This window comes from Phaethon aethereus (assembly GCF_964289735.1).
Source record: "Phaethon aethereus genome assembly, chromosome: Z".
Classification (NCBI taxonomy): Eukaryota; Metazoa; Chordata; class Aves; order Phaethontiformes; family Phaethontidae; genus Phaethon; species Phaethon aethereus.
Genome location: NC_138577.1, coordinates 2137959 through 2162974, shown reverse-complemented (window position 1 = coordinate 2162974; position 25016 = coordinate 2137959).

Here is a 25016-nt window from a genome sequence, read left to right as displayed (position 1 = left end):
AACCTGCTAATACAATACCTAAAACGCGTAGCTGGATTTTCATGGGAACAAGGAAGAGCAGATCGCAAGGAAAACGCCAGTAAGACAGAGGCAGCACGAAACCAGTTCTGTTTCATTACAGTTAAATCACTTATTCTCACATGTGTAAAATTTAAAAATAACCCAGACAGTTCATCAGAGGCTTCAGACTATGCTGTCTGCTTAACGCCGCAACAAACAGCCTTCATCTCTTGCCCCTGTAAGCAGATGACTAGTGATAGGTGTAGGTGGTGAAACTGGAAAACTCGGTTTGAAACAATCACTTTTCTTCTAGACAACACTATTTTGTATGTTCGCTATTATAGAGCTTTTAATTTAATAATTAGATACAAATGCTAATCCCTCTTTGCATCTCCAGTCTGTTCCGTGCAGTGTACTCCAGATAGCATTTCACAATGCAGCTAAAAGAACTTGGTGCCATGAATTTCTTAATTTAGCATGTGCCCTAAAATGTGTAAAACATAATAACCCCTGCTTATACGAGAAGGTTTTGATATTAACAATGTATACCTGTATGATTATAATGTGTAGATCACTATTTAGGCTACTCTGTGGGTAAGAAACCCAAGCCGCATCCCGGCATCCCACGGTGCCGGGCACTGTGCAGGTGCAGATTAGCCCCCTGAAACAGTCACTGAATTTGCAGTGATAATAGATACTTCTCCAGAAGTTATCTCTTCTTTTAATGTTATCGGTGAGCCATTCTATGATTCTAAGTTACCGTTCTCTTTCCAGCTACGAAATCAGAATTTTTCCTACTTTAATATATTTACCAAAATGATTACATTATACCATAAGGTAGTATTGCACAACTGTGTGAGCAACATGAGTAATTCTTGAGAATAACTTGGCATTTTCTAATAACCCTTTTGAGCTTGCTGAAGGAACGGCACAGGGCGGTTTGGTTTCAGCCTGCTTTGAGGCTCAGGTGACAAAGACGAGATGAGATATATCGTTCCCTCGACTGGTTGAATCCAATCTGTTCAGCTCAATCTTTCCTTGGGGGAACAGATTGCTTCATTACTTTCTGCTTCCTTCCACTAGGCTGGTTTTTCTCAGTTATCCTTCATGGTCCCTTAGAAATAGTCCACGGACTCCCAGGAGGTCGGCAATTACAAACCGGTGCTTAGCTGCGCTGAAGCTGTAGGATGCACAGGTATCCAGTGACCTGGAGGCTTAGGATTTGCCTCAGCTCACCAGGCGTCAAAAAAGACGGACTTCAACGAGGATGCAAAGGTCTTAATCAGTGATGTGGACTTTTTCCCGTTCCCATTTTGTGGGGAGTCGCCTGGGTGGGGCTGAGACACCTAGAATAGTCCTTTCCGCCATCCCCACTTTGCAACAGAGGTCAAAAAATCAAAACACGTTCAGCTCAGCAGAGGAAAGGCCTGTGATAAGGAAAGCCACCCTCAGCTTCTCCAGGGGTAAGGTGACTTCCAGTTTTACATTTTTCTCCTTTGAGAGTCTGTGGCTCCCAACATCTGAGTCTGCCCTACAGCAGCGAACTGGTTCAGCGAAACCAAACCACCAGCAACCTTCACCAGGTCTCTTCCTCAGCTTTGCCTGAAGGTTTACGAGAGCATTTAGGGCAACAAAATAATCCAGCTGCCCACCAAATACTGCTTACAGCGACCAAGGTGAGAAGCTGCCAGAGCCGTCGGTGCCCGTGCCATGGCTGCACGGGGAAGGCCCCGGGCTGCTGTGACAGCCACCCTGGTTGTACCCCCGGGGCGACGCCAGCGGTGCTGCGTACGGCCGGGAACGAGAGCCCGTGTCCCTGTGCAGGGACGTGGCCATGCTCCCCCCGGGATGCCTCCTACCCCAGCTGCCCCCAAACCCACCTAATTGCGGCCTGTTTTGATCCTTAGATCGTGTTTTCTAACAGCGGTGCTGACCACCCCTGCAGTGAGATTATCTCTTGATAATATTCTGGCTTTTCTTCACTATTTGTCATGGACCTTCCCCACAGTCTATGGAAAAACATGGTTCCGACTTGCCGAGTGACTGCCGGCACGCTCCTGTGCGCTGTCCCGTCAAGCGGGGAAATACAGGTTTAAAAGTACTTCTCGCAGCAGGCAGTATGGCAACCCGATTTCCCAAATCCTCCGCGAATGCCCACAGAAATTCCATCGGAGTTCCTCGCCAGTTGCCTTTAAAAAAAGGGAACAAACCCTGAACCCCAAGAGACCAGCTTGACTGAGCTGCCAGGAGCAGTAGGTTCGGGGCTGTTAACCACAACGGGAAAGTGCCTCTTCATAAGCCTCCCCGAGGCACCTAATTACCTCCGTGGGACTTGCAACGTGCCCCGGGCCGCGGTGCCTCCCCGCTGCCTGTGCCCGGGGAGCTCGGCGCCGCTCCTCCGCGGCGGTTTGCCGCAGCGCGCCGGGTTTCCAGGCGCGGGGGGAAGGAACGGGGAGCGTGACCCCCGGGGCGGCGCGCCCGACAGCCCCGCTCCGGCAAGCGCCGCTGCGCTGCAGCACGTGCTGTAACGCCGCACGCGCACCGGCGAGCCGCGCGCAGCTCGCCGCCCTGCCCCACGGGGCTGCTTGGGTAGGACGAAGTGGCTGCGCTCGTGCCCCGATTCAGCTGCTTGGTCCATCATACGTGAATGCTTTCGACACTAGAATTGTTTTTCTAAGACTTCTAGATAAATGCCTTATTGGGGCAAACGGGACGGAGCGGGGGGTTTTCCGGCGTGATATCGGACCTGGCTCTGCCGTTTCTCACGCACCGTCACCGTCGGTCCAGCGTGCCCGCAGGCTATCCCGCAGCCAGCCCCGGCTTACACAGGGGTTACAAGTGGTGCAGAACTAAACCCGAAAGCTGAAGACCGACTTCGCTGCAGCCAAACCCAAAGGTGTCAGAGCTTCCTCCGCAGGGAGAGCGGGGAAGGGTCAGCGACGGCCACGCGCCCGAGCGCGACTTGGACTGCCCTGCGTTGGTGAGGCTGGTAAAGCAGCCCCGGTGCCGCCCCGGGAGGAGGGAGCGTGCACGGGCGAGGCGCGGGACCGAGCCTGGGGCATGTAACCCCAGCTAGATGCAGGTCTGCTTGTCGGTCCACGGCTACGGCATCCGCTGGGGAAATGGCTTTCCCCAGCATCCGCAGGCTACGGCTGCCATGAGCAGGCGTAACTCACGACACAACTGTGGCACCGGTTTAGAACAGAAATAACCATCCTCCTTATTCCGGTGGAAGGCTAACGAGCAGGGCACACAATTACACGGCAGACGAGTTTAAATCCACTCTCCTAATCGCACGCCACGGTAGGCGCTACCTTTCAGTTCTTAATGATGTCTCCTCCCGCCACGCACACGGCTCGGCGCATAGGCAACGCCGGGATGACATTCAACAAGAATAGCTGTCTCCATCCCACTGGGATGGAAACGACTCAGTCAAAGTAAGGAAGAAATATCCTCCTCTCTAAAAGGGCTTTTAAAAATCTTCACAGCCAGGACCTGGAGTTATTCAGGGACGTTAGCGCTGGCTGGAAAGGAGGATGGGGACATGTCCATTCTAGCTAAAAGAGCAACAGAGGACAGGCGGGCGTGGGTGACATTTTCAGATGCCGTTCATCCTCTGCCGGTAAGGTACAGCGGGGAGGCAGGACAAAACGGGATTTCCAGGGCCATCAGCTCCCACCCCTGCCACTGCAGGGCCACCGCTCACCAGGTCCTGCTGAAGGCAACGGCACAGGTCCCCCTTCGGGGAGGGCACCCTCTGCACCTCGCCTTCTCTTTCGTGCGTGAATTGGACAGAAAAAGATTTTTTTTTCAGCAGATATTTTCTGTTCAGTGTGGTCTCCAACCTGTTTGAGCAGTTGCTTATTCAGTGAAATGTGTTTTGTTCTGCGGCCTGACAATTACAAATTCTGCTCTGAATATTCAGTACTCAGTAATTTAGCTGGGATCACATGCTGGAGCTGCTGTTCCTCAAAATTAATTGTCTTTGGGTAAGTTATACAAAGTAACGTACTTTACCCGAAAGCAATTAATTTTTGAGTGGCAACTTGTCACAATTCAACACAGAATTCAAAATTCACAAGTAGTCAGTATTTCCAGTGTCTGAGCTTTAAATTTCTTTTCCATGAACATTTATGTGGCTCCTTAATGATTGCAAATAGTGAAATAAAATTTTTGAAAAAGGAGAGCATTGACATTTCAATTTAAGAATTACTATTAAAGACTATTTTCTTGTTCATAGTCATCTCAAGACACTACCTTTTATTTTAAGAAAAACTATCTGCATAATTCTCTTCTTGTAAGGTATAACACTGAGAATTAGATCCTCCAAGCAAAAGAGAAACGAAAAGAAACTTCTATTGGTAAAAATCGGTGTGTGCAAAACAGCCAAGACATCAGAGGCAGGAAGAAAATTGTGCATCCATAGCCACGAGCTCTTGCAGAAAGGGGGCTTAAGCTGCGCCGAGCGAGCCTTTCACCACTCATCGAGATTATAAAATCTTGACGGATTGTTTCCATGGAAAATAAGAGATATTCGCTTCCTAAGGAGAATAAGGGCCGCCCTGCGTAAAGCCCTGCGTGTTGCTTGTGCTCCTGGCACTGGCAGTGAAAGCACCCATACCTGAGACCTTGCAAATGAAAAACCAAAAGAAGAGGAAGACAGAGAGATAGGAAATAACTAATAAAAGGCTTGGACAGATTCTAAAATATTTTAAAGCAGGTTTCAGTCGACAATTGCGGAGTATCTCAGGGTTTATATTCCCCAGTTGCTGCCCGCGAGCAGGCACCGGCGCAGGCTCGGTGCCGCCGGCTCTTGCTGCTCTGCTGACGGGGAACGAAGCCCCGCGGGCGCTCGCAGGGCAGCGTCGCACCAAGGGAAAACTGGCAATATTTCAGACCAGAGGGATATTTTGTTTAGTTACAAAATCGAGGCCAACTGGTTTGGGCTGTGCTCCCGATATGAGCGCACCGTTCCAGCCGCGACAGCGGAGGGACCTCGGAGAGCCAGGAAAACGCAGAATGAGAAACAGGACCGTCGCAGAGCCTGGGCCATGACGTGAAAAACCCCGTTTCCTCCCGTCGACGTCCTTTGCGTAACAGTGCGTATGGTTAGAGGGAAATAACTAAACAACCGAGGGAGAATCTTGAGCAAGCCGTGCTATTACGCGTAGAGCACGGTCAGGGTGGCGATCGACCGCGCGCAGGGCCCGCCGGCAGCCCCAGCGCGGCGTGCACGGCACGTCTCCCGCGCCCGCCGGAGCACTGAGCAGCTACTCAAGCTCATTTGGATGCCGAGGCCAGCGGCCCCCCCGGACTGCCGCATCTCCAGACGCGAGCGGCTCTGCAGAAGCCACCTGGGACCCAACTGGGTCAACGCCGAGCAGAAGCTAACAAGGCTTGATGAGTCTGATTTGAATTTGAGCTGTTGATTGCCTCCACGGTGAATCCTTATTTCGTGTCGTACGCTTCCCATTTAAATGTGAAGAGCCACTTCTCCTCAAAGCTGTGGAGCACTTTAGGCCACATTTGTTCCTTCTGGGCCAAATCACCCGTTCCTTCTCCAAACGAGGTATGAAGTGCTCGTGAAGCACCTACGGCACGTGTGTCCCCACGTATTTCTGTGGCCCCTCGTGCTCCGACGTGGGGGGGTGACTCAGTTCCCCGGGCGCAGGCTGCAGCTGTGGTTTAGACCCCATCGGGTTTTGCATCTTGCCCCCACGTGCTGCTTCAGCAGACAAGGCCATCCCTGCCGTCCCCGCCAGCCCGAGGCCATTCCCCAGGCAGTGCTGTCCTGCCCGCCTGCGGACATCGCACAGCCCGTGGCTCCGGCTTCCCGCTCGGCCCACGCTTTGATTTTACTCTTCCCAGGGCAGGGTTTCTAAAGAGAAAGAGGCAGGGTGGGGAGCGAGCGGGTGCCCAGCGGCGCCGGCTCTGCGCTGCCGGGCGCTCCCCGCTCCCCCCGGCCAGCAGCCGCCTCCGAGCGCACGCTGCCTCGCAGGCTTTAATTAGGCAGAGTGCATCCAGGAGCTTTTCTCAGTGGGTCGTAATTTTATGGAAATCTTGTTAGATTAATTTTTAGCAGGGATAAAGCACTCCTTGTTCTCGGCACTCCACGCTGTTTTCCAGTGCCCGGCAAATCAGGCTCGCACAGCTCATTAAGGAACACTCTGTTTTCAGGTTTTACAGATTAATTTCATTCAGGCCTTTTTAGCCTCGCTACGCTTCATGTAGTAAGAGCCACTTTTGGTGCAAAGAAAGATTTTTATATGTGATTCCTAAGTAAAATGTCTTCTGTTCTATATTCTGGATGGGGGATATATGAACATATGTAAATGCTTCAAGGAGCTGATGGCTTGCGTCAGGGTGCCACATGCCTAAATTACCCCTGTTCTCTGCCTGTGTGACTGACTCACAAAGTCACCCTCATTGAATCACTCTTGTGGACTTGCAAGATGGGCAGAGGAGAGCTCTACGGCCACCTTGTCTGGCAGCTCAGGGCATAGACCTCGTCTACCTGATCAGCAGTACCTCTTCATCCAGGCAAATATGTTTTGTTCGAACTAGAGCAAACAATTTTGAGCTATTGGTTCAGAAAATGGGGGCTTTCACCTACATTTCTGCCATTCCACTGACTCACTTTTTAATTGAATTATCCCATTCTCATCAGTGCATATCTTTGCACAGGATTACTAGGTGCTTCTTTTTTCTCCCTTACTCCAGCAGAGATTTTGGCAATGATATTTACACTGCTTCCTTCTGCTGCAGAAGTGCACAACGTCATCATCCAAGTTACTGGGGTAAACCCTGGTCTTGCCTCTTGTCTCTCCTGTAGCGCGGCGGGTCGGTCTCTGCCTCGCCGACCAGCACGGCAGAGCAGCGGGGACCCCAGCCCGCGTCTGCACAGCGAGGCTGTCCCTTCCCCAACACCCCGGAAAACCCACCCCGCAAACGAGCAGCTTCCTCTCCCCTGTTGCTGATTAACTTGGTGCAGGAATCAGTCGAAAATCCTGCAGTTATCACACCGGCTGGTGCCTCGAGAGACCACAGCTACCACCGCGGGAGAGGGGGAACCGCACGAAGCTGGGTGTTTCCCTTCAGCGTCTTTTTCTGGGTTTATAAAAGTGATTCCACATAATTTTAAAGCAAATTTGCAGCTAGCTCTGTTGCAACACAGGAGTAGCTTGCTCAAGAGAGATGCAGTTTAGGCCTGCATGAAATATTTTTCTGCTGGGTTTTGTTCTGGTTTTGTAATGTTTCTGTAGGTAACATGAAAATGTCCAGAGGAAACTTAGGGAAAAGGAACCCACACAGACACAGTGTGACAAGCTGTTATAAATCGGCTGAAATGAACTTAAGATAATGAGACAGGTCTGTTCAAATTAGAGCATTTTTTCCTATCACAACAGCCCCAGGTACTGAAAAGGGACATTATTACATTTCCAGCTGGCCAGCACTTACTAATTGCTGCTTCTGCAGCAAGTGAGAGTCATGGGAGACCAAGTCAAAATCAAGGAGCGGATGAAGTTCAACGCAGGCTTTACTGTACAGCTTTCTTCACCACGACTAAATAAGTGCAGATGCACACAGTTAATTTAGGTGCTGATACTGGGTGTTTGCAACATCAAAGTGACCCTGGTTTGTTTCTGAATGGTTGAGCACATCAAATATTTAAAACACTGTAACACAGGGAATTAGGAAAAATGGGTGTGTTTTGAAGTTAAATAACAGATCTGATTTTAAAGAGTGATGCAAATCACTTGCAACTGAAGACTGAATTTTTGACTAGGAAGAAACGATCAAGGTCATCATCTGCTGGCCTTGACAGTGTTCTTTTTTCAGGAAAATAACATTTTCTGTGTCTGAAAAAAATCTGGGGCAACCTTCTAGATGAAAAATGTATTTTAATCCAAAAACTTAGTTGCAACAAATAATTAAATAATCAGGGCTTTTCTTTTTAACATCATTTTGTGCAGAAGAGGATGTTGGTGTCTGACCAACCTTGTTCGTTCCTCTTATTCTTAACCAACTAGCCCCTGGCTATCGAATCATGGTGCAGAAAAGATGAGCATATCCTGCTAAATTATTATTGTTTAGGAAACACGGAATGGATTAAATACACTATCGGCATAAATTGGTCGAGTTTTGTTGCACTCAGTGGAGTTACACTGACGAGCACCAAGAGGTGAGCTCTGTTTCTAGATGTAAGTGCAGACACAGACTAGACTAGACTATTTCAGTTAGAGGGGACCTACAGCAATCATCTAGTCCAACATCCAGCGAGCACACAAACCAGAGAAAGGGGTGACAGGATCTCCTGGGAACCTGGCCCATTCGGGGATGCTCAGCAAATTGGGAGAGGATGTGGGTGGCAGAGGAGTGGAGGAGGAAGGAGAGAAAGCAGGATAGAGATTTAAGACTTACTCATCAAGTAAATCTGCAATATGTGCCTTATCTAATTAACTTGTTGGCTTTATGTAATTAAGTCAACGGTTTGCTCCAGATTCACCTTTGTCATATATCTAATTTCTACGTTCTAATCTAAATAAGCCTTTTAAAAATGGCTTGTAGTGCTTCTTGAGAGTTTAGTCTGGGCGGGGTTTTTTGTGTAGAGGGCCAAGACACATGCTTGATACTATCTAAAACATACAGAAGGTTTCTCTTCAAAGAATCTTGGCAATTCGGCCAGTGCTTTGGTCAAGGATAGGATGAGAAAGAACATGAAATTCGTGAGCAACACCTTGTCATTACTCAGTTGAGACATACCCGTGTCTGATTGCTTTCATTAAATATCCCTAATTGCTACTGACAGCCCTTTGGAGGGCCCCTGGGCAGTCCTATGTGTGTGAAGGCTCCCCACAACAGGTCACATATTTGGCACGTCGCATGCGCCAGCGACAGAAATCCCACCTGATGTGTGACTCGTTAGGCCACCGTAACGAGCGCAGCGCGCCCCAGTCCTTACAGACCCACACTGAGGGAGTTAAGCAAGAATAAAGCAGATTGAGTGCATTTGCATGAGACGTTTGTAGCAGTTTAATGAGGTTGAATATACATTAATTTAGCTTGCATTAGTGAGATGAAAAATGACGCTATTAATACTTTGTGAAAAACCACAACTGAGCCACAAGAACTAGTTTAAGACAGCTTACTTAAAGGCATACACCAGTTTTGCTAAACATAGTTAAAATAATCCCCCCCCAAGTAGAGCAGACCTTAAAGAAAAATTTGAATAAGAAATAACTTTCTGGGATAATTAAAGGAAAAACAGGGGAGAGAGAGGGTTGGCTGCAACTTCTTCCTTATTGCTGGAGAAAAGTGAAGCTATGCCGAGCCGGGCAGCTGCTGCCAGCTGGTATTCGTTCCCAGCCATGGGCACAGGGAGAACAGGTGAGATAACATATTTGCTTTCATTGTGGTGCAATATTGCTCCTAATGCAAATACGCTCGTCACGAGGAACAGAAATACCACATCCTGCTCCTACTCCCAAAGCAGATCCAGCCCTCTTTTAAAAAAAAAAGTGTATCAGGAAATACTACCCTTTCATTATTAATTTTGTATGATTTTCTCTAATAACTCTGTGAAGTACTTGTTTAGTCGCTGCTGCTTCACATGAAATTTCTCTATCTGTAAAGAACAGGATCCACGCACATTTCCTGTTCTCGTGAATAATGCTGAATTTTAATTGTTAGAGGAATAAGCAGGAAAATGAGGTTACTGAGTAAGACGTTCACCTTTAATTTAAGGGATCCAAAAGAAACACAACTACAATAGTTTTATTTAACATTTAGCAGCCTAGGGGAGATAAAGAGAAAACTTATCTAGAAACTGCAAGGGCTTTAGAGAAACGCTTCTGTCTGAAACCATCCATCATAGCAAAACATTTCCAGTTACATAAAAAGAGCTGGCAACCAGCAGAGTTACTAATTGCCTGTGTGGCCAAACTGAATCACTGCTGATTGCCAGCCAATTTGTCGGATACTGTGTGGGTGCGAAGTTCTGAGCTGGGAGGCCTCAAAGAAATGTTTGCCAACAGTTTGATCTCCTCTGTCTATGAGCACTGGGCATTTACCAGCGGGGAAAGGGGCAAACAGACCAGCGATAACCCATTTACGAATGTCGCAGCAGCTAACACCGGCAACCGGTCTGACTGATCTTAAACTGAGTGATTGCTGTTCCCAGCTGAGCTGCATGGAAAGTATTTTTCAAAAAAGGATGTGTGCGCCATCAGTAAGAAGGCTTATTTGGAAGCTGTGCAGCCCAAAGAACAAAACTGTTCAGAAAAACTCTTTTTCTCATGGTAGCAACAGCACTATTTTGAAACAGTGCCAGTAACAAACCCCAGGGAAGGGCAGAAACCATTTAAACAGGCCTGTCAGTGGCTGTAAGTGCTGGAAAGTGGGACTGGGCGCAGGATCTGCAGCTGGATCGTCCTCCTGGGATCATGACAGGTTACCTGTTTTGCAGGTATCCCTGGGCACGCAGAAATCAAAATAGAAAAAATAATGGCAGAGAGTTCCTGCATGTTCGTGTAGGTTATGAAGCTCAAACTCCCATTCTTTGTTCCTCACCCGACAATGTGTTCTGTCTATCAACCTGCTTTACCAGTGTGATACCTCAGCATTCCCCATCACATCCCACTGATGACCTCACACACAAAAAAATTACATATAAAAGAGGAATTATAAGTTGTAACTTCACAGTACACTCTGCTGAAACTATGACAAATCCAAGGATTCTAGTGAAATTATTAGAACCCACAGCTCTGCCACTCAAGGCCTTTGCAGTGTGCTATAACCTTGACAAAATAAGTACGTGCGGTAACGCCAGCCCGTATTTTTCTATGCTGTTCTCACTCAGCTTTTTCGCTCTCCTGCCTGTTGTCTTCTTATTTCTAAAGCAGGTATTTTGAGGCCAAACTATGCTGGTAATATGTGCCAGTTATCATCAGTGTGGTGCAAATGTTGTTACCGTTTTCCACATGAATGCCAATGCGCAGTACTAAAGAGAGGACGCATCTCTCCCAGCCCCGTGAGTCTTCTCAAGTGCTCTGCGATGGAGACATCGAATTCATTTCAAGTTAGGGTGAAGAGGTACCCTCATGTAATGACAAGCCTGTAGCAGAAATATATAACCATGCTGTTGTGCTGCACGAGCTCACTGAAGGTACTCCAGTCCTGGTGTCGTGTGAAAGCGTGCTTAAGCTACAAAATACCGGTGGTGGTTTTTTTTTTTTTTTCAGTAGCACAGCAGTTGGTTTAGCAGGAACTGGATTAGCACTGGATGAGCTCTTCCAGCTGGACCACTGGATCCTCAGTGTTGGAATATGGGACCAGTGAGAGGGTTTGAAACACAACCTGGCTGGCCGACTGCCTCAGATTGCGTTTTGGGAACTGGGAGATGGATTAAAGGGAAAATCTGAGTCAACTTGAGCTAGGAAGACCGTGGAAAGAAGCCCTTTAAGCTTCTTCCCCTAAGGATTCAGGGGGGTGATAAGTGATGGGTTACAGCTGCTCTTCGCTCTGGATCAGGCCTGCAACATGGTGCTGGTGCTCAGCCAGGGCTGCTCCCCTGGAGAGCTGCTGGTAAAACCTGAGCGCGCATCAGACCGACGGCAGGGCACAAGCTGGGGCTGGCCGGGCTGCGGGAGTCGGCTGGCAGGCTCCTGCCCTCCTCCTCCTCTTCCTCCAGGGCAGCAGGGCTGGGCCCGCTTGGGGCAGGGACTCTCCCTCAGAGCAAAGATACCGCTCAGGCCCCTGGTTTCCTCAGGGGGAAAGCCGGACATCCTTCACTGGAGATGGGCCGGTTCGCCTGAGGGAAAATCAGGGAAGGAGGGGCCCACCATGACGACCCTTTCTTCCCGGACCCCGAGGGCTTTGGCCTCAGCCACTCCCAGCTGGCTGGGCACCGTCCCCCGGCCTTTCCTGCCCGTCGCCTGCCTCCCCAGAGGGAAGGCTGAGCTCCCCCTCACCACCGCAGGCTTTAGCGTCTCAATAAGAGGCACCCGTGGCGGGCGGGGAGAACGAGCGGAGGATGCCTTCTCTCAGGAGAACCCGGCCTCCCTCCCTCACGCCCCGTCCCCGCCCCGCCGCCGGCAGCCGCCAGCCTCGGCCCCGGGGCGAGCGCCCACATCCGTGCGCCGGCCCTGGCAGCGACGCCTCCCGCCTCAGCCCAGCCTCGGCGCCGGGCTCCCGCAGAGGGAGGTGCTCCGCGCCTGGCTCCGGCCCCTTATTGCCGCCGACAGCGAGGGAAGAGGCGCAGGCGGCGCGGCGCTCCCGGAGAGCAGGTCTCTGCCGCCGGCGGGGAGGGGAAGCGGGGTGGGAAGCGGGGAGAGCCTTCCCGCCCCGCCGGCCGCTGTCGGCCTCCGCTCCGCCGTTACCGCGGCCCGGCGTGTGGCGAGGCGGTGGGCCAGGCCCGCGGCGGGGAGGCTCGGGGCGGCCCTGGGTCTTGGTGTCGGGAGAGAGGGTAAAATGGAGACCGGAGGTGCGGAGCCGGTTTGCGGGGTGCGCTGAAATCGTTCGGTGAAGGTGAGGACGGAGCTCGGCAAGTCGCCCCGTTCCAGCCCGCGGCCCGGGGCGCCTTCCAGTCCGGGCCGCGGGCTGGAGCGGGGCGGCAGGCGGGAGTCCCACCGCCGACATGCGGCCACTATCGCGACTGTGCTCTCCTCATGACAGCTGGGGGACGACGGACGTGCAGAGGCGATCTGGGGTGTATAGATGTCTGGCATCTCCTTGCATTCTGAGTTGGCAGATTGGTGAATCCCCGGCTCGTAGAAAGGGAAGGGCAGTGTAAAGCATCTAGCGAACGACGCATGTAAATGAGGGATGCGTATAAAGTGAATTTGTAACAATTATTCCAGAATGTCCAAATATAGTTACCCCGAAATAGTTCTTCCATGAACAGACGCGTTTTTACGGCGCTGCGTCTGCTGTCACTCCTTAATTTGGGTGGAGGAATGAGATGAGAGTATGATAGGAAGTATATAAAAAGATCAGCTGAGACGCAAGCAGAATGCACTTTTTAATTTAAAAAAAATTCCATGAATTTGGTATTGTTATCCCAATGTACGGTTCATACTCTTTTATACCTATTAGATCAGATTGTTGTGGAGAGGCATCTTTCATGTAGCTTTATGCACTTTGCAGGGATCATGGAAACAGATTTGGTCCTTAAGTTCTTAGCCAAGCACAACTCCTGCAGAGTTTTAACTGAAGCATCTTTGCGAGTGGCTGTGGCAGGAGGAGAAAGGCAGGTACACAGAGTAGCAGAGAAAGTTTGCCTCTTCTGAACGCTATTATAAAAGTTCTTTTAAAGTAGCTCTATGCCTTGGGCTGTAGGCAGAAAAAAAAATTGCCAAAGGTAAAATGAATTGCATACTTGAAGGCGTATGGGGGGGAAAAAGGCCTGAGTCTTGGAGTTATGCTAATTCACACCAGTGAGAAAGAGTGGGACTCTTTTTTCAGTTCTTTAATCAGACTTTGACTCAAAGGAGAAACAGTTTTCTCATGCTGAAAAACTCTTCTCAACAAATCTGGTGGGTTTTGGCTGCGTGTGAAGTTCTCAAGATGGGGTGTTACAAGTAAATGCGCAAGAAGGCTCTGTTGGCAGTTTTGCACACAGCGTTGTTGGAAAGCTCTGTTAAAACATGGTGCTGGGGAAGTTTGAACAGCTGCAGAGAAAAGCGACAGCTCTCATCGCGTGGTGCTTATTTTTGCTTCAAAGAAACAGCAATATATTGCAGCCTGCTAAAATGTGTGAACTGGGGAGTAGCAACATACTCCCTTAGAGCGTGCCTAGAAACTGCTAAGGCTGACATACCACAACCTGGTCATTACGGAAATAAATGCTGTTGCTGTTTAAAGCTGGCATAATAGCATCTCGAAAAATATACTGCCCTTGAGAGCACGTCACAAAATACAGTTGTATGCTGCTTACCTGTGTAGCTGCAAGCCCTGCCTGCTGAAAGTCTGAATTTGCATTTATGAGAACTGGATAGCTTTCAGAAAAGAAGCTGTTCTTTTCTCACTGTTCATGCATTGCAGCCTCAATTTTCCAAGCTGATTTTCCTGTTAGCGTGTGGCAGGTATTTGGTCTCAGAAGTGCTGCACAGGCGACTATAAGTATATGTTGTGCTGGTTCCCACGAAAGCTTTGGTTTTGCTCTTTCTTTCATTGGAAAACAAAATAGCTGAGAGTAATTCAGCAAAGTCTATGTCTGCATTTTGTGTGTTGAAATGGGACAAGAGGAAGCAACATTGTCAGTAGCGTAACACAGCAGGCCTGGGTTTGACTTGGGTGGCATTATGAAAAATTTTGAGCCTGGCAGTTGGTCCTTCCCCCCTGCCACCCCCAGGTGAGGTTGTTGGTCTGGGTGGAGGTACCTGTGTCCGACAGCCCAGAAGAAGCATGACCCTGTGCCTGCAGCCAAGTACTCCCTGCTGCGGTATTCACTGCACGCTGTTCTAGTTAATGCAGCATTATGAAATGGCCAGACAGTATGGAAATGGCAGTTTCTGTGGTCTAAACCACAGCAGGTTTATCAAGCAATGAAATTATCAAGCGATTCTCTGGAATGTCATTCTGGATGATGAGAGGACCATGTAATCTTGAAATTTCGTATCAGGAAAGGACCTTTAAGATTTATGTTTCCTTTTGAATCTTGAAGAACTGGCTAATTCCCATAGGGTTAGAGTGATAAAACTCATTGCTAATCTTGCTTGTGGCAGCTCCTTAATTCACTCCTTGTTCTCTCAAAATCTTTCATTTGCTTGTCTGCCCCTGAACTCCCATGTCCAATCCCAGTGCCTTTGGCGTGGGACAGGCAGGGCTGGCATTAACTGGGGTGGGGTGGGTATGGCTGTTTCTTGAGGGATGGGAGAAGGACCAGCTAATGTGAGAACTTTGGAGGTGGTGTTTCTGGTGTCTGTCTGCCATGTTCTGCGAGCGGAAGGCCACTGGTGCAGCGAGAGGAGGAGAACACCATGGGTTGCTTGCTGGCAGCAGCACGGTCACAGGCAGGAGAAATATCCCAGAGGAGCATCACAGGGAGTCGAGAAGACGGGCATGAGAAGACCTTTCTCCCTCTGGTACAGCCTCAGCTGGAGGAGAGAAAAAAACCTGTTCTCTCTGCAGCTTTAAGGGGCTAAAACTTCTGGGATAACCAATTTGTGCATGAGCAGTACAATAGACTTTAATTCCTAAAAGCTTTCATGGAATAATCAGATTGCTTCAGTGTTCTCATAAGATTGTCTGCTGTAAAAAGCAGAAATGATTTACTGTTTCAAAAGCAGTGATTTAAATGTATAATAGCCATTAGCTTGTTAGAACTAATGACTTTCTATCTCGAGGAACCTTCTTTACAATTTGCAGTCCTTAAAGAGCCACGATAAATGGGATGAGATTATTTGACAAGCCAAACCATTTTGATCACTGTTGTACATTTTTATTTAAACAGAATGGTACAGGGAGTGGAAGTCTGCCTTACTGTATGGAGGGAGGTGTAGCTGCTGTTGTGGCTAACAATTATTGCAGAGACTGTTTAAAGGGACACTCCAAGTGTTAGAGCTTCCCAAGCCTGCCCAAAGTAATATGGAACAGAAGGCATTAATTTTCAGTTATGCCAAAGATCATTTTTACCTGTCTGGCAGCAAAAGGGAAACTGCTTTGAGGATTGCAGAAGGGCTTTTCATGAAGTGCAAACATATTTACTTGTATAGCATTCCCTGGGATCAGGTGTGAACTAAGGGTACAAAAGCCCTTTAGGGTTTGAGAACTGTGTAAAGCTGCACTTCAGCCATGGAAAAGCCTCCATGTTTCTAGGTAAGTCCCTGCACAGGCCTGGGATACAGCAAAGTGAATTTGGAGGTTTGGTATTAAAGGAACTGAAAACCTAGCCCAAAGATTTTGGAAAAAGCAGCAATGTATGGAAATACAGACCTATCAAGGGGTCAGCTGGCCAACAGCTTACACTACTTGTAATAGCAGCTTTGCTTTTTTATTCACTGAAATGATGTACCCCTTTTTCAGGTGTGACTGAGGTCTCCCTGGCTGGAGTTCAAACCTAGCAGAAGCAGCAGAGAGTGGGTCCCTTCCCCTTTGTGGCTGTCCTCCCACTCTGGAGGAGGCCGGTACCAACTGGGAGCATAGATTTGTAAGTCAGGTTGGCAGCGTCTGTAGCCGGGATCTGTAACAGGGCAGTCTGAAACAGGCGATTCCTTTCCGGCGGCATTGTGCACTCGGTTTAGTTCCTGCTAGCCTCAGGCAGGCAGAGGAGTACAGGCCACTTGCACAGCGATGCAAATGAATCAAGTCCAAGGAAGCTGTTGTGGTGGTTTTTTTTTTTTTTTTTAGGAAGGGGATAGGTGTTAGAAGGACCATCAGCTTTACAGGAGTAGTGGCTGCGGTGTTTCAGAGCTGTAACAGGTGCTGTAGCCAGCAGTAGGCTCCGCTCGCTGTTTTCTGTCCATTCCCAAACTGATATGGCTGGGTTGCCTTTTTTCCCCCCGCCTTTACTATACATACAGCCCATTATCTATAGGCAGCACAAAATAGAAATTTTCCTAGTCTTAATCTTGATTCAGACTTTCCGTTAGATACTTCACTATGAAGATGCTCCAAAAGGCAGGTTTGGGTTGATTCAGAGATCAGTTAGAGGGCTAATGATGGTGCCTGGCCGATTGTGGTCAGCCCTGTGTTCCCCTGCTGCTTCTGAAAATATTTTTTGAAGGAGATTAAAAAGGATCCACGGTAACAAAATCAAGCTGTATAGGCCAGCCTTTGGGCTGACTAACTGTAAACTAACAGAACTGGTTAGTGGAGTGATGCTGTTTCTTACCATTGAAGGATGGCCCCAACTATCGGGACAGGCTTTCTAAGCTGTGGAGTTGACTTTCCTCCCTCCACCCACTTGCTCTTTACTATGCTGATAACTGTTCATTGCCCATATTGATTCATGTATGCAGGAAGAAGGGTGGTGTTATAAAAAACATGAGTAGCTGGCAAACGTTCAGGTCTTTTAGATGTAATCATCCAGTTTGGAGTCTTCATCAGCATATCAGGGTTCCTAAATTTAAATAGAGATCTGGAGAAAAACAGTGTAACAGTCACGTGCTTGGTGGCAAAGGCTGGGCTTTGTCAGAGGAGTTTTACAAAAGATTCATGATGAGTTTTGGATTCAAAACATGAATTTGATAAGGTCAGGGAGAGATGAAGTATGGATAATGATACCATGCTTCTGCAGTTAAAAGGGAAGTCTAGCCCACTTCATGTCTTTCAAATAACTACATTAGCTCATAAATTTTCATAGAATTAATTTTTTTCTCTAACACACAGACAGGTAAGTAACATAACGAATGGTAGGTTTCACTTGCCTTCAAAAGAGCAGGAAAGACTTGGAGAGTTTGAACAGCAAGTCAGCAGGGAGCTACTCGGTGTCTCTCCTGGAATCTGCGGTGTGTTGGGCTGTGTCAGTAGGGTGGGAAGTGACCCTGCACTTGTGACAGCAGTCCTGATACCCCGCTTTTCTCCTGTTTAACCAGGGGTACTTCCCTGTGCACGTCTAATCCTTGTACAACTTTAGGACTCCCTCAAAGGGAGTTACATGATTTATATATTTTATGAGATTTCTTTTCAGTGAGCCACTGAAACTTCCTCATACTGGCTCTCTTCCTTCTTAAATACATTCCTATAAATGCCATTAATGCATGTGCTTGTTTTCCTTTTTGAAATGTGAGTTAAAGACTAGAGTATTTGCCATCTGGGTTATTTTACAGTGGCAGGATTCTGCTGCCTTTTGCAAAATCCATTTCTGGCTTGTGTATTTTGCAGATATTTTGTAAATCATCATTGTTTTCTGGTCAGTAGCACAGTTATATTTGTGTAGTCAATCAAGTGTGATAGACTGGATTATGTGCTAAATACAGACCTACTATGGCATAGTCAACCCAGAACTAATTCCTATACTTACCAAGCAGGTTTTTGAAATGGTGAAATAGAGGATAATGTGTATAGTTGCTTGTGTTACAACTCTCCTTGTGCTATGTGCTTGGACAAGAGGAAAAAAGCACCAGGGAAGTGTCATGATAACAGCTTCTGGTAATGGTTGGGCGCGGTCCTTGTCTTTGCCTTTCTTTCTTTTTTTGTATTGTATGTATTTTTCATATTGATTAGTACTGAAAAGGACTGAATTAGTCACTCTCTCCCTTGCCCGCACAAATGTAAATATGTATTTGCTATGTGTGTTTGTAGCAAGAGAGTTTTTAGGCCACGACACCACATCAGCTGGAAGGGAAGGGCTTCTGCACTGCTCTTCACTCTTTAAGTATGACTTGGGGTGGCAGAGCACACTGAGTGAGGAAAGGACCCCAAAAGGTGTGGGTATGTGACTAGAAAACACGGATGGACGTGGGTAGTTGAGAGCATGCTGCTTGGTTTAATCTGAATAATACGTGTGGGATGTGCGGCTGTCTGAATGGGTTCCAGCTTAGGAAATGTCTGGTGTTTACCCATCTATTTAGGAAGCAGTATGTGGAGATTTTACTGGTTTTGTTTGTGTGACTGCTCACTGCAGGCTTCTCATGAGTTGGAGGGGAATTTAAAATGGAAGTCCTGATGGCTCCTTCGCAGGGCATGTGTAGCAGTGAGGAGCGTGGTAACAAGCTCACCTGCTTACCTGTGGAGTTATGTTTAGCCTGTGCTCAAATAGGCAAAAGCTGAAAGTCCATATATTCGAAGAAGAACTTCTAAAATGCAGTATGTTCTGTATATATTTCTTGCCCTATTAAAAAGGGTGTCCCGGCTTACTAAAAGGGAGTCGTATGTGGCTGTGGCTTGCCAAGAGTCTTTTACATACTGAAGCCTGAAGCTGTCTGCACTGAAATGCTGTGAGGCATCCATGCCAGAAAGCATGCGTCTGGTCCTCCGGGGGTTTCCACTGTAAGGAAGAAAATGAGGAAAGATCATTTCTGTCACACTAATGCCACATTTGTTACGTATTTTTGCTCACAGCTCCTATATGGAAATTACTGTGTATGCCTGATTTTGAGCAGAGAAGCCAGCTTTAATTTCATTTCAGCATAGCTCCAGTCAGTTGTTTGATTTTTGAGGGGAAAAAAATGTTTGGCTCATTGTGGGCCATTTACTTGGCAGCTGTGAGGCTCTACTTTTTTGGCAGAAAATTGCAGACAAATTATAGCGTGATGGTAGGATGACTGGATGGAGTTTTATCTTGACTTTCCTGCATCCTGTCTCTTCTGCTCGGGAAGGACTTGTGAGGTTACTTTCTGATAATGCACTCTTTAATTTTCTGTCTGTTCCCCTTTGTATTGCAGGCAGTCCTGTATGTTCTCTCTACTAGGGAAGAGCTGCCTAACATGACTGTGTTAATGAGTTTGATGTTCTTAATCTGGTCAGCATGCGGTTCTCTCTTGGACGCTCCATTGGCGAGAGACATTGTCTCACAGCAAGAGGGGAACAGGTTGTGGGGTTTTGAGGGCAACAGGGGACTGGAGTTTAGTTCTTCACTGTACTGGTTGTGGCTGAGATAGAGTTAATAGCAGTCAGAATCTTGAGGATGAAAGAAAAAGAAGTTTTCTGGTGTTCCTGCAGAAGACCAGGGGAGGCTTTCTGTTCGTATTGCAGAACTTTGTGTTTCTGTTCAAAGGACATAGCTAAAGAACTTCAAAGCCCAGCCATGTCCAGGTCGATCTTGGGATGTCTTTCTGCTGCAGCCTGTATGATTTCTTTAGGAGGATAGACAGAGCTAGAAATAATGCATTTCAAAGCTCTCTTTACATAATGACTCTGATTTCCAAAAGGAACCTGCTGCCATCAGTGTTTTTCATCTTCCAGAAGTGACTCTAACAGGAAACCTAGCAGGCAGCCTGTCCTCCCACAGACCAGCTTTGCCTAGCTCTCTGCTCTTTTCTTCATTGGAAGTCTCCATGCAGAAATTTGTTTATGAGAAGGTTAATGGTACGTCTGTGGAGTGCTGGGGGATGAGAATGGGTCTTCTTGGTACCGTGCTAAACTTGGTCAATGCCCACCTGTCTTGCAGGCCCTTTCTAAAGTACTTTTAATTTTATTTATTGGGGTCATCTTTCTGCATGCCACGCGTCACCTGCGTCCAATTGCTGACCCTGAAGGGATCCGGGAGCAGGATCTCTGGAGTGAAAGGATGGTGCCACAGGCATTCTGAGGGATCCTGCAGGTCATCTTTATGTGGTCCAGTACCTTTGCCAGTGCTTAGGAACGTCATCTCATGACCCGGGGTGTGATGGTTCATGTCATGCACCAAAGAAAGTTGAATGGGGTCTGTTTGTAGTTTTTTGGTGCTATTTGATCTATTAGGCTGTTGCTGGGCTCTTGGAACAGCATTGTGTTTTATTTGAGTATCAGATTTGTATCAGCTGATGACATTTCTAGGTGCCAGAAGCTGTCAAAAAAAGGGGAACTGGTGAAGGTCTTAATGGTGCTGGAGAAGTCGGACTCTGGCCTCACTGCAGCAGAATCAAGGAGGAGCAGTGTGTCTCCCAATGCCAGATGTGGTGGGGAGCGTAGAGCTTGCTCATGAAGCTTTCCCCTGGTTGGCTCAGGGTTTGCTGATTTGATACAGTCATTCCTGAGTTGGCCCTCAGGCACTGATTTTTTTTTTTTTGGTTATTAATTTTACATGTGAAAAAAAAAAAAGCTTGGATGAATAGTAGTGGTGCTGATTTATTTTGCTGCAGAGGGAACGAATCTCTTACTGACCAGCTGCTGGTACAATGTGCACTGTGATTTTTTTATACCCTGCACTATCTGGAGTAAATGCTATTTATACAACATTTGTGTTTGTTTGACTTTTAACTAGTAGTGTGTCAAGGGAAATAAAATCATATTTTCTGGAACTGACTTTTCTCTCATTGCGCATGTGACTTTTCCTTGATGATATTCCCATTTGCTACTTACATAATTGTTAAACTCCTTTCAACAACTCTCTCCATTAATGAGAAAATGTGTTATCATAAAATCTAGTAGATAGTCTATTTGATTAGGAAAGTCCTTGAAAATTTAAAAATCTGCAAAGTTTGAAATTTAGAAGTTTTAAAATTTTTCAATCTTTTCCAATTCTGAGAGGCTAAAAGTATGACTAACAGGCAGCGTTTTTAGGTTAAGTTCATCAGAGTTTTAGCCTGCTTAATTTGTTTTCACGGTACACGTAAACATCCCGAGATGAAAAAGAGTTTCTGAATTGAAACACATTTTTCTGTAGTTTGTTCCTGGCCAAAAGTAATTTTTTTTTTCAAAAGCAATTTAGATTTCAATGACTTGCCTTTCTCCCAGTTTTGAAGGAACACACTACGAATGGAAGAAGAAAACCAGACTTACAACTTTTCTCCTCCGCATCCCTTTCCGTGCGCTGGGGTGGGTCTTCTGGAGCAGAGTTCAGCGTTACTTCAGGGAGAGCTGCTGACTCTTGCCGAGGCTGCTCCTTCAGGTGGAGGGGTTATTGATGGATGTGCAAAGGGCTGGAGCCCTCCTGCTTCCACAGTCCCACCTTTGGAGGTGCTGTGTTTGGGAGGCTCCTCTGGGCATGCCAAACTGGCTACGGTGGGATGTGCCGTGGTGCAGTTCCTCTGTGTCTTGGGTACGGAGCCACAGAGCAAAAGCACGGTGCCCGAGGAGCAGGTTTTCTTCTCCCTGTAGTCTTAAAGTTTGGTTGGTTTATGTGAAGCCATATCTCTCTATCAAGAAAATGTTCTCTGGAGTATCTGCTGACAAGTGACAGATTTTAAATGATCTCTCACACTGTAGTTAGAGAACATTAAATAGGGGTGGAATAAAATAATCAATCAAGATGCTGCTTCTGGTCTAGATGGGAATCTTGCCTGCCAAGAAAGCAGAAAAGTGTTTTGTTTTTTTTTTTTAAATCAGGCTCCGTCTCGATGCACAGCCTGGAAGAACAGCATCAAAACGCCACGTTTATCATCCCCTGGCTGTTGGCCATGTTGGCAGAGAAGGCTGGGAGGGACGGTCAGGAGGCCTGTCTGGCTTTTTGTGAAGCTTAATCGGTAACATGGTATTAGAGAGACAGCATGGGCTTCAGAAGGGGAGGGTGCGGTTGCGTTAGCTGAGTGGAAAGTTGGTTTTGGCCTGCGTGGGCGCTTGCAGGTTGACTGAGCCCCGCAGGACAGGCCGGGGGGAGACCTCGCAGGTTCGGGCTGCTCTGGCTGCAGGTGGTCTGTGGTGGAGACACAGTCACGGCAAAATGAGTCACCGGCGCTGGTGTTACAACTTCAGGTCCACGTAGATGCTCGCAGGATGGTGAGGACTTGAAAGATAAGGTTCCAGGCACAGGGGTGGTTTTTGAGTGTCGTCACGGAAAACTGTGAATTGAGTTGCTTTGTCGTAGCCATTTAAGACTTTTGCTTTACAGGCCAGGGGTGTTTCTTTTCAGTGGCGCAATATATGGAGCCATTTAAAATTAGAGTTGGATAAAGTATACTGCACTTTTAGTAAAATGCCTTGCTAATAACCTCTTAATAGAAAATTCTGAAGTGTTTTTCAGATTCTCGCTATAAGAAATTCTCTTGAAATAAAGTTTCTTTTCTTTAAGAACCCCACACCTCCTCCACTGAAGAACCTTGCTTTGTTGCAGATATGGTGTATGATTTTTATACTTCAGTTGTACGTACTGTTTGAGTTAACATTTGTCATTAAACAAAATGCAACATTCAGAATTTTCAAATCCAGTTAATTATAGGCACGTTTAAAAGCATGCTTAGATGTTTATCTAATAGTAATTATTAGTAATCAGTAGTAATTTTAACTCTTTCATTCTAAATGAAATTAAAATCATAAAGTTAAAATTTCCTGTGGAACAAGAACTTAGTTTGCTGTACTACAGCATTTTGGAAGTGGTAAAACAGCAATGGCCGTGGCTCAGTCTGTTCTGTGAAACTCTCCCCGCGCCCAGGTTTTTGTGAAGCTTGCTCCTCCTGTCTCCATCGCGTAGCTGGTCAAGGAGAGGAAAACCTGGGAGAGGCTGCAACGCCTGTGCAGCCCGTGCTGCAAACAGGCAGGAATTTCTGGAAAAGCAGCCAGTGCTGGGAATAGGAGTGCCAACTGCCTTCTCGTGACAGATACACAAAAATAGGTTTTTAATCATCCTAGTCTGATGTGTATTTTGCTCAACGTTTACCGGTCTGGAAAATTCTGAATATTCTGCTTTGCACATTTGCATAGCAAGGAGATGCTGAACTTCAGCTCACAGAGAACATGGATGTTTGGGAGTAGTGTCTAATCCCAAGTTAATACTTTGTATTATCAGTCAAGCAGTTGGGAGAGAATCATCTCCCAAGATACCTTTCTTTTTCTGATCTGTTGGATGAAACGCCTGAAGAACAGTTATTGCATTGATCACAGGTACTTTGATTTTGATAATCCTCAAACTTCTGGGGAGAAATTACTCTTGCTCAGTGGAGCCTTGTGGTAAACTTGGGATGTTCTCAATGGATTAAAGGCCTTGAATTAATTTCTGTGAAGTTGCTGTGTTGGTGCTCTGGCCTTCCCCTGCCCAGCACAGACCAAAGGCAGTGCAAGGCAGAGCAGAGCTGTCAGATCAGGGACCTTTTTCTGTGGATTCGTTAAACCTTCTTCATCAGAAGATTAATTTCTCAAAAGCTCATCCTGCCTCTCTGGGTGGCTCTATATCTATCGAAGGTACAAATCTCTTACAATGAAACTGCTCAGTATGCAGCCAGCTTTTTTTAATCCTTAAAGCTGTTGAAATGCAGGATAATCAAAACGGGCTTAGTTCGCTATCTTAGTCAAACCAGGTCAGTCCTTGCTAATTTAAATGCTCAGAAAGGTAGGTTTTATTCTGATGGAAATTAAGGTCTTCTGATGAAACAAGCAGTAGTTTTTATGAATGGGATATGGCCCAGGGTCTCCTGCTCTGATACCACAGTAATTAGTCTCAGCATGGAGATCCGAATGGAATGGCTGTTCATCCGTGCTAAGGATTAACAAGATGTTGGAAAAAAGAGAAGGCTTAAATTACGTTGAGAACAAGGTAGGAGAGGATGTAAACGAGGTGGTGTTTCATAATGATTCCAGTTTTCTCATCATCAGGGCGTTTCATACATGTGAATAAATACTTTATAGGTCAATTTCTTACATAGATTCCCTTTCCCTCTCCTGTAGAGCTTAATAGCCAATACTAACAAAGTAAATAGAGTAGTAAGAGCTTTAGGTTTAGGGCAATACAACACTCCCCTTGAAGTTGAAACCTAAAAAAGCCAAGAAAAAGCAGTGAAGGTTGGTCCCTGCTGATAATCCTGGGGAAGCAGCCTGGCTGGAGAAAGGGTGCTCCTGCTCTGCGTGAAGGCTTGGCCAGGCTGGGAAGTAATTTTATGAAGGTGCTCTGCACAAGCTGGGTGTTCGTGGCGTGCCTGTTGCAGGAGGTTGTGCTGGCCGATAGTGTGCTCAGCTTTGGATGGAGGATGAACGTTTCTGTTGGTGGGAGCCCAAGTGACCCTGAAGGCAGGCGATCGGTTGCATTGGCCAACCAGGAAAAGACCAAAGTAGACAAAAATGCTGAAAAGCTGTCCCTCCTTTGTAGCTGGCTTTCCCTCCCAAATATCTTGCATCACTCAACTCTGCAGATTGGGAAAAGCCAGGAACTGTTGTGTGGGGCTGTGAAAACCCCACAAAATAATTTCTGCAGCATGCACTTTGCTCTGGGAGCTCCTGTCTGGGCTGTGGGGCAGCCTAGTAAATAGGATAAATATTTTCCTCTTTCTGCAAATTTGTGTTAATTTCTGACACATATATTTGTTTTACAAGTGCTTAATGAGGCAGGCTTTGCTGCTGTCCTTCACTGCTAGGTATAGAAAAGGGTCTACAACTGCTGTGGAGGCGTGTAAGCTGCCTGTGGCTTTCTGCGGACCTCGGCCACTCTCAGGTGGCTCCCGGGGCTGCGGGAGATGCCCGCGCTCGCAGTCGCAGCAGCAGCTTAGCCAAGGCGTGGAGCTGAACCC